Consider the following 10,153-nt stretch of genomic DNA (forward strand, 5'->3'; position numbering starts at 1 on the left):
GGACTAAATTGATAGATTTTAGGAGATATACGCCCCTGAACCTGTCGACAAATATTGACTGGGTAGTGCTTTAAAGATAGCTTTGTGCTGCTGCCTCATCTGAGAGTCCGAGTTTTGGTGCCAGGGCACTGACACGGGGGAAAGACGAATCTGTTGGCATACAGTTTCTTTAGCTGCAGGAGAGAAGAACCTCACTTGCTACTATGGTAATAAGCGGTGACCATAACACAGGAATTCGGCAGGCCGGTACTACTCATATTTCATCCCAGGTAAAGATTACCTGTCAGGCTCATGGGAGATGTATTGATCTATTTTCCTTTTTCTGCCAGCAATCACCTGACAAAGGCACCTAGGAGGTGAGTGAATGAGTGATGCCTGGTCTGTCTACTCCAGCCTGGTGGCTTCTAGTGTCCACTGATGGGTGGAAAGGGGATGAGGAGAGATAACACAGTCATAAACTCTGCTTGAACTGCTTCAGTGTGCATGCAGGGCGGGCCCGGGTCACAGGTCAGTGGGGAATTCGCTTTTCGGCTCCTTTCATGGTGGCGATTGTTCCGGCCGGGATTAAAAGCAGTTGCAATGGGGTGGAAATGGTTCCTGTTGACAAATACTTTCCGTGGTTATTCATAATTGTTCACTCTGGAATTTAAAAGAGATAAAACTGATGTAAATGTCATTATTTTATAAAGAAATCCAACTTGCCCTAAACTTTCCACTCACTTTCAATTTCTTATTTCAGTGGCAGCTAAGATAAAATAAGCCTTGTTCATTGAAATGTCAATATAAATTACCCATGACTTCATATTTGTAAAATAACTGCAATTATAAAATCTGTTGTGTTTCTGATGTAGTAATTATAGATCTATTAATTTAGGATTTAGATCTGAGGACATTTACCTAATGTATGAACTGACAAGTTAGATAGTACAGTAGAGATATGTCTTTTTAATTTTTTTACTATCACATTTTTAAATTTCATTTACAGGGATTTAAATAAATCTCTGTGATATCGTGACTCTAAGGCAGCTATCCCGTTTGATACGTTGTACATATAGCATCTTATCTGGTAAGGCTGTTATCTTTATGCTAAATGGCAGGGGAAGCATGCCTAATTGCTTTGCAAATGATCTCAAGAGGATTACTCCTCCCTAAGAAAGCCTGCACGGTGTCGCCAAACGTTGGGGAGACGTTACACTAGTCAAATTGGCTTGAACCTGCGGGCCAGCGTTTTTATGTAGCAGCTCTCTGTTTTGGAATCAACAGCATTGTATTGAAATAGGTTCCACTAACAGAGGCAGTTCTGCTTTAGTCAATTATTTATGTGTTTTTACAAAGTTGAATGATGGATTTTTAAAGATGCCTTTATGTGACTGTGTGTCTATGATGTCAGAAGTATTAAAAAACAGTATCTATATACTTCATCCGTGTACAATAAAAGAGTTTGTGATCATGTGATCGTGTCCTAAACCTATGTGTGAATGAGGCAATTTTGGCTTTAAAGATCCCCTTTAAGGACTTCTCAGAGAAAATCGGCTGAAGATTTAGCAAATGGGGCTAAAAACGGTTGCCAATCTTCTGCAAATAGCAGAGGGGGACTCCTGTGGTTGCAGCATTTTTTTAAAGGAAAAACAAGGTAAAAAAGAATGTATTCTTTATTTACTAATTTATTGGTTCAAGTAGAGATTTCACTAACAAGGTTGTGGAATCAGAAAACACAGCAAGCTTCAACATTTACAAAAGTTTAGTAAATAAAGAACTTCATGGTGCCTCACAGCTGGTTCTAAGCCCGGCTGGGATCTTTCTTTGTGGAGTTTGCTTGTTCTCCTCGTGCACGTTTGGTTTTTTCTCCAGGAGTTCTGGTTCCCTCCCACAGTCCAAATATGCTTCACAGGTTCATTTGTGTCCCTGAATTGCCCCTATAGGTGTGACTGTGTGTGATTGTGTGGCCCTGCAACAGACTGGTGACCTGTTCAGGGTGTACTCAGCGATTACCCAACAGTAGCATCTGCTTGCAGGGTTCTAAAGATGGATTGATGGAAAAACCTCATGGATGATTTCAACATATTTAGAGCTCAGAGCAAAACAAATGTCACCCTTTTTTTCTTATTTACCATTTTACATTTCTTGTGTCACTTCTGATTGCAAAAAACAAAGACTACGACAATTCTGTGGAGGGCACAAAGCTTTTAAATGGTGATTACACAGATGACGGTTTAAAGGGTAGTTGGTGCATAGAACGCTCTCCATCCTGTTGTAAAGAACAGTGACAGTGCCGAATACAAATGTTAGCTCGGCTGCGGTGTGGCTGACACAGAAAATACTTCCTCAGCCGCTGAAGATTGTCAGTCGATCCCCTGCTGTTAATCTTCCAGCTGAACGCTGAGGACTGCGGTAAGTACTTTTGCCACGTGTGGAGAGTCGAAGCTATTCTCGCCGCTCACTGGTGGTCCACGGTTACAAATCACATCATCATCTGTCTGAGCACCCACAGCCACCTCTTCTCCACCAGATTGATGGTGAAATGGAGGAAAAATCAATGGTTTCCTCTCATCAGAAAGAGCCAGCTCTGTCATGTTTGGGAGTTTGATGTTAGCCTGACTTTCTCTATGCTTCGGGAAATTGAAAGCCCCCTTCGAACAAACTGACATACATGGAGTTTCTTAAGTCGATTTCAGCTTGCCGTCTTCATCGTGAGGCGTTGTTCTGGCCTTTTACAAACATGTCCGCACTACCGAAGGAAATTGCATTGATCAGGAGGAGTTGGTTGAGTTTCCAGGAAAAGGCTGTTAGTCTTCATGCTGCCTCCAAGGCCTCTGCGGAGGTCACCCTGTAAGTAACAGCATTTCATCCTTATCGCCACCATGACATTATGCAGCTGTGAAGGAAACACTGAGTTTTTCTACACTTGACACACTCTAGAGGGAAATTCAAATATCACATATCAGCTGAATGCAATATTCACTTAGTGAGAGATAACACTGTGCCTGGCGTGACTCATGTATCCTGTTCAGAACAGGCACATCTCAATCTCTGAAACCACATCTGACTGAAACTCGCTGTTCAGATTCTGGTGGAAATTGGTGTCCATTATCCCTCCTCGCTCTCTGCTGCCCCCCTTTCTTGTGGTTTTGATAGAGAGCAGATTTCAGGGCATGTGCTTGTCCTGCTGCTTCTCCAGAGTCTTTGCACTTGGACCATCTCTTCTCATTTCTCTTGGCATTCTAATCAGAGCGTTATGGGCTCCAGCGGGTGAAAGACGCGACAAGTTGTGCTACCTGACACCCAATAAAAACCTTATAATGTCTCTGATTCAAGTGGCCCATTTAAAAAAAAACTATAACTATTGCCATCACTCATCCCCTCCCTCCTTTTTCTTTAATACCCTTTTTTATTTAATATATAACCCATGAAAAATGAGGGACTCCCTCTTTGCTGTGTAGATATTTTGCTGCTGATGATGCGAGACGAATTTCCATCACAGCTTTGTTTCCAGCGGGTGAGCGGATAATCTTTTACAGTGCAGGGCGGGAGGGCGCCGCTCCCATCAATCTCGGGGGCTTATAGCTGCTGCGTGGTTGCCTCACCTTTACCAGAATGCCTGCTCCAACCCGCAGAGAGCCAGGAGCCACAAGAGGACATGGATGCACCACAGGTTCCTAAATCGAAGAACAATGCTTCACAAATGTTCCACTATTCCTGTCGTTTCTCTAAAAGGACTGTTGCATTCTTCCATCTGCTTTTCAATCCTTCAAGCTATGTGTAACGCAAAAGGTCCCAGTGTTACTTGTGACATCCTGCCCGTTTAACCTCGTGAGAGAGGCCCCCAGTGGCACCGAGCTGGCAAGCATGCCGCATGCTTCGCTCTGCACCCCACTGCCCAGACAACCGCTCGCTGCACGGCTACTCCCGCTGAGACGCCGCAGTTCTGATTGACAATAATTGGAAGTGGCAGAATCAATGGAAGACAAGAAAGCGGTGTGTGTGAAATTCTCCGGGAGCTTCTAGTCACAGACCAGGGGTTTTGGCACAGCTCACCTGTCATCCCTGCAGCACCAGCATTAGGGCCTGTGACAGCAGCAGCAGCCAGAGAAATATGTTGTGGCCATCATCACCACTGACAGCCTGGAAATGATGCTTCACCTGAACACTTAGGCAACATAAACTTTCCAGTTAAACCCAACATTATGCGGAGCAATGTCCACATGTCACAGTGTTACAATTCTTCAGAAAAATTGATAAAAGATGAAAGTCACTTTAAAATTACATAATGAAGTGGTTCGATTTAATATTTTCATGTTTTTTAAGTGTCTTATTTTCTCTTAAATCTATGTCTTAGGATGACCTTTGCACAAAATTAGACATTGCAATAACTCGCATAACATTTGACCTCCCAGTTATAAAAACACAACATCTGCAGGTGAATTTCTGCTGTTTTGAAAGCATAAAAAATACATCATCAGTATAGTCCCTGTGAATCTGAATATTTTAGGTGCAAAGGTTATAAAAGATACTCTGTGCTTCTAAAAGAAAAAAAAAAGGGTAGGTGGAACGGTAAAGCTTAAAGTCCCACGCCAATCACCTTTTGATCTATATTGAAAGCATTACCAGTGGTTTATCCCAATTTTAGCCCAAATCAACAAACCTGTGTTTTCTAGGATGTAGTTTTTGCAAAGTAGCAGTAGTTCATTTGAATTTTGCCTCTGAGTTGAGGGTGGGACTGTTTGTGCAGTGCAACCCTCCCTACCCCTCCCAGTTGCTGAAAGCTTAGAACAGGAAGCTTGTGGCCTGCTCAGAATATTTTCTATGTCACAGATAAACTGTTTCAAACTGTATTTTTTTGTCTGCTCCTAATTCTCAACGATTTTTATAAAGAAATACTCAGAAATGCAATTTTGAGCTTAGTTTTCTTTATACAGTACATACCAAAAGTTTGGACACACCTTCCCATTCATTTGAATGAGAAGGTGTGTCCAAACTTTTAGTCTGTACTGTACATGTCCTCCAATGTCAGAAAAATACCACAAGAACGCCAAAAACAGTATTTTCATCTGAGTGGGTTTTTAAATAGTTTTCAAATAAAACTTCTTACAGTCAGATTAGATCATTTTTGGGTCTTGGAATTTGACAGGTAAAAGAAAAAATAATTTATGCTCGAAAACACATTATACAGTTAAGCACGGTGGTGGCAGTGTCATTCTTTAAAGCCTCCTGTCTGCCCATAAATGAATCAGGTTTGTCAAAGTCAACAAGCTTCGTGAAGTTCAAGTGTAACATCAGAGATCAAGTGTTCAGATTTAGTGACTTCCCAGTTGCAGGCCGATGTGTGCGATTGGTTTTACCCACTCTGGGCGACAGTAGTGACATGTTCTTGTCATGCACAACTTTCTGCTTCAAGAGTATAAATACTGGATTGTGTTGCTGTTCTGAATGCTATTCACCTAAGCAAACATCCATCATGTCACATGAAAGCTTGGTTTGATTAGCCTTCAGTCAAGGCAGTACAGTAATGGAAAACATAGTGGGTCAAAAATTGTTAATGAGCCAGGCACAAAAAAAGAAAAAAGTCGGTAACCTATTGAATTAAGGGATATATTTAAAAAACAACAAAAAAACGTAACAGTAGCAAATTCAAATTTTGACAGTTACCATTAGTAAGTTTAACCGTTCAATGCCTGAATATCTTTCTAGCTAAGTACTTACATTTTTGCTTTCACCTAGATGGGAAATTAAGGTAATTTTAGAGCAGAAATAATCTAATGCATATTTGCATCAAAATGCATCAAGAGGTTAAAAACAGTGCTTTAAAAATATTTAAAAGCCACTTACAGACAAAATAATTCATTTTTTAAGAGAATATATAAGGCTCAAATGTGAAAATATGAGAACAATTTTAAACTGCAACAATGTTGCCCTTAAAAAGGTTTAAGCAGTAAATCTACATTTTAAAATATAAAAAAATTGGACACTTGAAAATGAAATGTAGCTTTAGTTTCAAACAAATAACTGGGAGAGCTTTTAATGAGCTGTTATAAGGAGAGCCTTTCAAAACATATCCAATTCCAAGGACTAAAATAGCTGTTTACCTCGTGGTTGGGCTTTGCATGTGTGTGTGTGTGTGTGTGTCTGTGTGTATGTGTGTTGGCCCGTGCCTTGTGCTCTGAAGCAGCGGATGGAGGGCAGGTGTCGTGACAGAGGGGGCACTCCATTCTCTAATTGATCAGCAAAAGATTCCCATGAAGAAGACGTTAGAGCAAAATGAAGTCATAACAGTGGATTGAGACATTTATTAAGTCAGACGAAAAAGCCCTCAGAAACGTTGAGATTGTTTATTGATTTTTGTGTTTTGGCTGGCTGCGCAGGAATAATCGCTCGTGCTGCTGTAGCAGAGGCTACGAGGGCCAAAGCACACAGCCAGAAGCGCAGGTGGAGGTGCTGACTTCCTCCTAAAAAGAGGCCACTTTCGCTGTCAGGAAAACAAACCCTCATAATAAGCCCTGATTTTCTATCTGAATAAGGATCAGAAGCTTAGGTCTCCAGATGCTGCCACTGGTTGAGATGATCTTTGGCAGAAATTGGTGATGGAATGTTGAAAAAGAAAAACGAAAAAAGCTTGACTGTACAATTTCTGATTTGCACAAAAATGTGACAATTTAGAAATCTTAGAAATGTTTTTCACAGTTTTGCCTCCCAGAATACATTTCCTGCCTGTGTATATTTAATTTCCTATAATCAATAATATCTACTCTAAAATTTAAATTAGTTATATATTTCTTTTTTTTTGGTTTTCTTACTGTGAAGCTGGCAAGCAGTTTTCCCCTTCATTTGTCCACATTTCTAAAAAAATGTCTGACATATGGAGAAAAATGTTTTAAATTGTCTTTTCTGGATGAAACTTTTAATTTCGATTTGCATTAACAGTTCATGGTTTCCCTGCAAAAAACTTAACAGAAATGACTTCCTGTTTTTATTTTCACCATGCCGCAATATAAATGTGCCTTTGTGTGTGTGAGGTACTGGTGAGTGTTATAGGTAGAGTTCAGTCATACTGGTGACATCAATCTGACTGTTCTTTATTAGACGGAGCAGTGAGCTGTAACTGACTGCATTGTCCACAGATGGACTGGGGCCCACAGCACACGGGACCCTGGTCATCCACCCTGACATTACAATCAATAACCACACACTCATTAGCCTTGCTCTCGGCAAGGAGCCGTGCCTACCTGCCTCACAGACCTACGCCTATTTTTCCTCTTTTATTCAACGTTCTTTTCTGTTTTATTTGGTCTTTAAAATTATGTTTTTATTTGTACTCCTTTAATCTTTTTTTTTTTCAGTTATCTGCACATAATTTATTTAGCCAAAACCCCCAGCTTAAAGCCCAAAGGGTTACCTTAAAATCCTATCAGCAGCTCCAGTGTAACAATCCTCCAGACTGGACAGTGGTGGATGACAGCCATCCAACATGGAGCCTTGGGCCTATAAATGCTAATGCCCTCCACTTGCCTTCCTCATAAAGCATAATAAAAGAAGGTTATAAATCCTACCAATTAGCTGCGTCCATCAGTCGCCTTAATTGGAGTGTCGTGACTTGCTAGGGGATGACCTTGTGTGCTAGAGAGCCAAGACAGACGAGGAGGCCAGGGGGGGCCATCTGAGTACATATGAAGGACCGGAGTTTTTCTATATCTACTGAATCCAAGACGTCTACCCGAAGTTACTTTAGTGAAGCAAAATCTGCAATTATTCTAGCTGTGATTCTGAAAGTATTACATGTTTGGCATAATGCAAAACATACAGAGTTTATTGGTTAACTTCACTCTTCTGAATTCAGCTGGTTCTTTGATTCTAGCAGCGCAGGAGTCAAATCTCCCCTCTGTCCTCCTGCGGGTTCAGCTTCCACACCGTCCCTCTCAACACCTGAGTCAAGCGCTCTCTGTGACCACTCAAACCTGAGACCTCTGCTTCCGCTTTAACTATCATCCACTATCTGGTGACAGCACTGTCTCCCAGAGGAAACACTGAAGTCGTTTGTCTGTTGAGAGCTGTGTGCGTGGCGGCTGATGTGTGTCCTTTCCCTCGCTGTTTTCCTCCCTCCACCTCGGGATTAGGCAGCGAAGACCAGTTAACCAACCAGCTGTCAGGGGAGAGTTTTTCTCTTGTTGACTGAGAGCTGCCGACAGTTGTTTCCTCTCTGTTACTGTCAGGAGATAATTCAGTCAACAGACTTTGAACTGCAGATAAGAGAGGAAGAGGATGATCTCAGGGACGAGCCTGTTCTAATTGGGATGTGGGCAAAAGAGCCGAGGGCACAGAGAGGGAGGCAGGAGACAGGTGTATGGGAACTGGAGAGGGCCAAGAGAGATAAAGGTTCAGAGCAATGCAGCAGTATGGGTTCCACCATAATTTTAATATGTGGATTAAAATGAAATAAATTTAAGTAGTTTAATGATTCAAATATTTTTAGTGTGTGAAGCCCGAAAATGTTGATATTGAAGCCCCATCTTTTGATTTATTTTAAAACTGTTCCCTGTGGTCTTTTTAACATGACTATGCGGTTTTAGCCAAAATTAAAAAAAAAAAACTGTCACCCAGAAATGCAATTTTTAGCTTAATTTTCTTTATATACAGGATGTCTTCCATTGTGTGAAAAAGGCTACAAAAACATAAAAAAACACATTTTTCATTGGAGTGGGTCTTCAAGAGGCAAAATATGAATTTTGCCTTTAAATTATGATTTAAATCTCCACCTAGATGCTTCAAATCCTGATAAACCTTCCTGTGTTCACCTCCATAACGTCTCTTTCGCTCTCTACCTTGTGACTCATTCAGGCTGGGTACTGATCGTACCGTTCTTTTCCGCTTTGCTCATTATTATAAACGTGAAAAGATGGGAGATATGAAATTAACTTTACAATAAGCTTTTGACAAAGTGGCTTTTGTCTTCCGGGCACGTGGGCTTGCGTAGCTGCCAGGTGTTGTACGACGTAACCTTTCTCTGTACCTCGAGCCCCGTGGCAGGGTGCACGATGAAATGCCCCGAGTGGCCCATCAAAGGATCTATTGAGCTGCATCCCCGAGCAGGACAAGGGCCACAGTGTGGACCATGGAAATTCGACACTGTCCGACAGAAGTTCCACACAGCCCACTCAGCACCATGCTGACAGCTCTGCTCACAGAAGATCACGAGCTCTTCTGCTAGTCCATTGCCTGCTTACCTGCAGGGAAGAGCAAAGGGGCAGTGAAAAACTGTTTTATAAAGTATGAAGTGGGCAATCTCCGTTACAGCAGATTATTATTTAGGATAGATAAAGATGCAAAAGGGTAGGAATCTCAAGCTGTCTCAATAAAATTTGCACTTTCAACGAAATTCAATATTGCATTAAGAGGGTTTCTTCTTTGTTAAACAGCTGTAACGACATTATCTCTACATTTAAAAGTCAAACGCTTTAACTTTGGTTTTATGTGCAAAGTCTCATTCTAGAAAGAAACATCACTAGTCTAGATAAACGTAGTGCAGATTACAGTTGCAATGTACATGCTAAATATTTACTGTATGGGACAACTGGTCTGAGTAAGTGTGACGTCACCCATAGAAAATGGCTTGAGTCCAGCTCCAATGAAATGAAGTGAATTCAGTCACTATTTTTTCACAATATGGAGGCCGTCATGTTGGAGCCAGAGGACATCAGTAAGCAGTAAACCACCTACTTTTATTGAAGCATCTAATTGGCCAGATGCTTCAATGATTTTCATATGCAGTCAACGATGCCAACCCTTTTTGTTGAAACATAAAGATCAGCTTCATTCTGGATAACAAGAACACCAGCAACAGTCTAGTCACTGTGCCTGATAATGGACTTTCCTGCTCTTGTGTTGATCATTTTCTGTGAGCAGATAGCTCTACAAAACAAAACAAAAAAAAAACGTGTTCATATTTTCTTTATTTTTTTGTTCAGTTCTTTCCACCTCTTGTACTCTTCACCTGACGTCAAAATATTCCAATAAAAGAACAACACCACCTTATTTGTCTAGATTTTTTGTAAAGAAGTTTGTCTAGGTACGGTCTAAAATGAGGTAAACTAACAGTTTGAAAACAGTTATATGCTACATGTGCACATGTCATGCATGTTCAAGAACATACTAAATGAGCATC

This window comes from Oryzias latipes, chromosome 22 (genome assembly GCF_002234675.1).
Source record: "Oryzias latipes chromosome 22, ASM223467v1".
NCBI lineage: Eukaryota > Metazoa > Chordata > Actinopteri > Beloniformes > Adrianichthyidae > Oryzias > Oryzias latipes.